Raw genomic sequence first — 6000 nt, 5'->3', positions numbered from 1 at the left:
CTATTGTAAAGAGAGTCATTAACATATAACAACCACCACAAAACCAACAAAAACAAGAAGGAAAAAAAAAATTTTGAAAAACAGAAATGGTATATTAAAGATTGGTGTTGATAAATGAAAAAAATAATAATAATTATCCTTTTCATGACTCAGCCGTGCAACTCGTCAAACAAATACAATTCCTATCAAACATCAATAATGGAAAACAGAGTCAAAGAAACAAATTCCAACATACCAAATTTGACTTTACAGTTCATTAAGAATTAAGCTCCACAAGATGCAAAACCTAAATAGTAAAATACTAGTACAATATATTACATATGTAATAAAACATTGACTTCGTTGAAGCCAATAGAGGCAGCTCCAACAGATCTTTGTGCAGCTTGGGCTTCATTAATTTCCTCCAGGAAAATATTAGTGTGAATGAAAGAGTAAAATGATGAAACATCAGCAATTCTTGAACCGTGAAGTTTGATACAACAAGTATGTTAACCGTGAAGTTTCATACAACATGTTAAAATGATCCATTTCTGAGTCTGGTGTGGTATGTATGTCCTCAGTCCAATCAATGTTTCCACCTCATATACTGTCGTTTTTCCCTTCCGACTGACTTCGATTCATCGCTTAGATAATAATGTGAAGTCTTTACAATTAGAATTCTTACTGATAGCGTGTTTGCAGCAAGAAATGAGTTATTTGGTGTATAGATATAAGGAAGGCCACGTGAAAGAGAGAATAAAGAAAGAAATAATGGGAAGTGAGGAAAGGGAGTGGGTGGAGTAAAAATGTGAAGAAAGAAGAAATCAGGAAGTCGCTAAGTACACACTTGTCTTTGATCATTTTGTCTATAAATAGCCTGTTCTCAAATCACAAAAAGGGGCCCGGATAACCCGTTCGACCCGTGAATATTCGAGTTAAAGCCCAGATTTGTGTTATCTCGGGTCGGCCCAACCCAACTTGAAATCGGATTGAAGTCAAGTTTAGGCTGGGCAGCCCAAGTTGAACCCCTATGAATATCGCATAACACCTCAATTAATTTTGTCCAGATAGAAATATATTTTTTCCTTTTTTCGTTTTTGCAAATAACCAATCAATGAATTTACAAAGTAATGTTCTTGATTAATAAGAAACATACTGAAGATTTGTTAGTGGAACAATGATGCTTCATTTATTTGTACTATTTATTCATCAGATAGTAATAAATTTTACTTTATTTTTTTAATGACGCGATGAACTATTGTAAAGAGAGTCACTAACATATAACAACCACCACAAAACCAACAAAAAACAAAAACAAGTAGGAAAAAAAGAAAATTTGAAAAACAGAAATGGTATATAGAAGATATGTGTTGATAAATGAAAAAAATAATAATTTATCTTTTCATGACTCAGGCGTGCAACTCATCAAACAAATATAATTCCTATCAAACATCAATAAAGGAAATTAGAGTCAAAGAAACAGATTCCAACATACCAAATTCGACTTCACAGTTCATCAAGAATTGGGCTCCACATGATGCAAAATCTTAACAGTAATATACTAGTATAATATATTACATTCCTAATAAAACATTGACTCCGTTGAAGACAGTTGAGGTATTTCCAACATATCCTTGTGCAACTTGGGCTTCATTAATTGCCTCCATGAAAAGATTAGTGTGAATGAAGGGGTGGAGGATGATACTTCAGCAATTCCTGAACCGTAAAGCTTGATACAACAAGTATGTTGACCATTAAGTTTCATACAACAAGTATGTTAAAATGATCCATTTATAAGTCTGGTGTGGTATGTATGCCCTTAGTCCAATCAATATTGCCACCTCATATGCTGTTGTCCTTCCTTTCCAACTGACTTCAATTCCCCGCTTGGATAATAATGTTAAGCCCATATTATCAGAATTCTTACTGATAGCGTGTTTGCAGCAAGAAATGACTTATTTGGTGTATAGATATAAGGAAAGCCACGTGAAAGAGAGAATAAAGAAAGAAATGATGGGAAGTGAAGAAATGGAGTTGGTGGAGTAAAAGTGTGAAAGAAGAAGTCAAGAAGTCGCTAGGTACATACTTGTCTTTGAACATTTTGTCTATAATTAGCCCGCTCTCAAATTACAAAAAGGTGCCCAGATAACCCGTTCGACCGGTGAATATTCGGGTTGAATCCTAGATTTGTGTTATCTCAGGCCGGCCTAACCCAACCCGAAATCGAATTAAGGTCGGGTTCTAGCTGGGCAGGCCCAAGTTGCACCCCTATGAATATCAAATGACACCTCAATTAATTTTGTCCAGATAGAAATATCTTTTTTCCTCTTTTCGTTTCTGCAAATAACCCATCAATGAATTTACAAAGGAAAGTTCGTGATCAATAAGGAACATACAGAAGATTTGTTGGTGGAACAATGATTCTTTATTTATTTTTACTATTTATTCATCAGAGAGTAATAAATTTTATTTTATTTTATTAATGATGCAATTAACTATTATAAAAAGGGTCAGTAACATCACAACCACCACAAACCCAACAAAAACAAAAACAAGAAGAAAAAAAAAAATTAAAAACACAAATGGTATATAGAAGATTGGTGTTGAAAAATTAAAATAAATAATAATTAGCCTTTTCATGACTCAGCCGTGCCACTCATCAAACAAATACAATTTCTATCAAACATCAATAAAGTAAAACAGAGTCAAAGAAACAGATTCTAACATACCAAATTCGACTTCACAGTTCATCAAGAATTGACCAACAGATCCTTGTGCAGCTTGGGCTTCATTTATTGCCTCCATGAAAAGATTAGTGTGAATGACGAGGTGGCGGATGATACTTCCGCAATTCCTAAACCGTGAAGTTTGAGACAACAAGGATGTTAACTGTGAAGTTTCATACAAGTATGTTAAAATGATCCATTTCTGAGTCTGGTGTGGTATGTATGTCCTCAGTCCAATCAATGTTGCCACCTCATATACTATCGTCCTTCCCTTCTGACTGACTTTGATTCCCCGCTTAGATAATAATGTTAAGCCCTTACTATAAGAATTCTTACTGATAGCGTGTTTGCAGTAAGAAATGACTTATTTGGTGTATAGATATAAGGAAGGCCATGTGAAAGAGAGAATAGATATATAAATGATGGGAAGCGAGGAAAGGGACAGTGGCGGCGATGGTAGCAGAGGGGACAGCGGCAGAGAGAGAAAGAGAAAGAGGAGAGAGGAGGGAGAAAGGAGGAAAAAAATAATAATTTTTTTTTTTGGGTTTTCGGTTGGGTTTGGGTTGAGCCCGAGCCCAACCCGAACATGTCTGGATTTTGACAAAACCTAACCTGAACATGAACCCGATTTGTGAATTTAAAGCCCAAATTTCAAAATTTCTTGGTTAAGGTTGGGTTGGGTTGGGCTAGGCTGGGCTAACCAGCCTAAGTTGCAACCCTAGTCACAACTACAAATCAAGCAAAGTCTTGAACAATAGGCTAAAGAATCGACTTTCAATAATGTGCACAATTCTTTCTAAATACACACTCGTCGTCAATGTTTGGATATGTTTTAAGGTCAGGATCCACATCCATACATCTTTTAATTAACAAACTTGTATAGAAGGTTGCAATGGCAATGACAAAAGGAAATGACAAACTCACCTAGCCTCCCGATAATAGTGCAGTGATTGACAATACCCCAACTTCTCGTGAACAAATAGAAAAAAAGAAAGAAAACTTTAATTTCAGCGAACAAACAAAAATTGAAAAAAACTGAACACAAAAAAAAATGCCATATTTTAATGTTTGCAAGAAAAATGCAATTAACCATTTTAATAAGAATTGGACAAACATTAAATAATTCCAAAGAAACCCCATGACTGGTTGGAAAAACATGTTATTTTTTCAATTAAAAGGAATAAATATTGTTTATTTCAACGTGTGTATTTATTTCATATTTCTTTAAAACAAAAAGAATCAAAACTTTGGTAGAATTTACTGAAAACAATTTTTTTTTCTCTCTCTAATTTGAAGGAAGAAAAAAAAAATTCTTGCTCCAAGCCGGAAAATCTTAGATGTAATTAAGACAGAGATGCATCTAACTCATAGACAATATCGAATTAAAAGAGATCTTAATATCCATTCCTTAACCTAAATTCCAGTTTAATGAACATAGTTTTAAGGAAGAGTATATGTTGACATTCGGATGGTATATATATGATTGTCAAAGTGAAGAGGAGGAGGATAAATAATTATAACTATATGGATAAAATCAAGTGAAAAAAATAACAAGAAAAATACCTATAAATCTAGCTAACACCGTAATTAATGTACCCTTCTGCTCATATTACGTTTTCAACAGCGTAGTCACAAAAATAAATAAATAAATGCAAAAAAATATATAAAAATAAAGTTGAAGCTGCAATCCTTTTCAAACCAATACATATATATAATATATTAACTGCTTTATTTCATTTAATTACCCATGCATATTTGAAAGCATTATTGATTTTAGGATCAGGATTTGTTATTCATTCAATGAAAACTATTGTTGGATATTCTCTGATGGCCAATCACAAATTTTTTTTTTTTTTATTCGGTACACTTTCTCTTTGTGGTATTCCACCAGATGAAATTCTTAATGATAGTTGCTTGTATTCACCAATTTTTGCAATAATAGCTTGCTCTACAACAGGATTAACAGCATTTTATATTTTTCGGATCTATTTACTTACTTTTAGTTAGAAAAGCAGTTTTGCAGAGCCTCTGGAGTAGAGGAATTCAGATGAATATGCTTCAACTATCTCCGTGATTAAAAGTATGTGAAGAATAGAAAGAAGGGAAGACAAGTGAACTATTTTAGAAACTTTAAATTATATATTATCTTAAATTATACAAGTTTTAAATTACAGTATTATCTTTTATAAATTAAAATATTATAAATATTATAAGATATAATAGTAAAAATAATTAAAACTTTTCATTTCCTACTCTCTTAACAAACACAATAAATTATGAATTTATTTTTTTCTCTTCTATCTAACCGAATAAAAAAAAAAATACACAATATTTTAAAAAATGGTTAAAAAATGCTGGTAGGATATTTGTACTATTCCAAACTCTACTCTTCTTCCTCCTAAATCTGAATTTTAGCAGTCGTTAAACCAAAATATATATATATGGTAGTAGTACACTTGTAGTGAGGCTCAAAGGTTAAAACTGACAACCATCTTACCAGCTATCAATTTACTAGTAATAATTTTCAGGGGAAACAGCTATAATTTTTATTTATTTTTTATTTTTTATTTTTTTTGGGGTATATCATACTTTTGAGGTACCAGACATTGGATGTAGTGATAGAAATAATAGAACTCACGTGAAGAATGATATAATGATTGAGAAATTCAGGGCACGGCACCCTCGAGATATTGTAAATTTTCTCATGAAGTGTATATATTAAAACCGCATTAAAAAGTGTATTGGGTAAACTTGTGCTCTTGTTTTCAAATTTTGTTCCTTTTTTCTATTTTCTAAACTTTAAATTTAATTTGGAAAGAAAATAAAATTGAAACTTGTAACCGTTTTGAGTTATAATTATTAAATTGATATATCAATTACTATTAAAAAAAAAAAATTGATAATCACCCTCCTGAATAATTCGAATGAACTGTCTAAATAATTTGAATAATTGCCCTCTCTACATTTGAAGTATGAGATTAAAGTCTTCAAATCGGAATAGTAGAAAATTTAAACTAATTTTACTAATTTAATTGATCCAAAGTTCAAATTATTTTAGTTTAATATTTGTAAGTACCATTTCCATGAGGTCAAAAATAGATTAAGTGTACGAGAGTTGTCTTTAAAATTTCTCTACCCCAATTATCTACACACGGGTAATCTGGTTGTCACGTTATGAGTGTGCTAATATCTGTCGGATGGTAAAGGTTTATTTAATTTGACATTAAATTATATACTTTTGATGAAATTTTGTGAAAGTAGGAAATATGAATAGGGGTATTCAAATAATCCGTTA

This window comes from Cornus florida, unplaced genomic scaffold, assembly GCF_030987335.1.
Source record: "Cornus florida cultivar Cherokee Brave unplaced genomic scaffold, ASM3098733v1 CherokeeBrave_3.0.0_Hap2_Chr11, whole genome shotgun sequence".
NCBI classification, from domain to species: Eukaryota; Viridiplantae; Streptophyta; class Magnoliopsida; order Cornales; family Cornaceae; genus Cornus; species Cornus florida.
Note: the sequence above shows the minus strand (reverse complement) of the source record.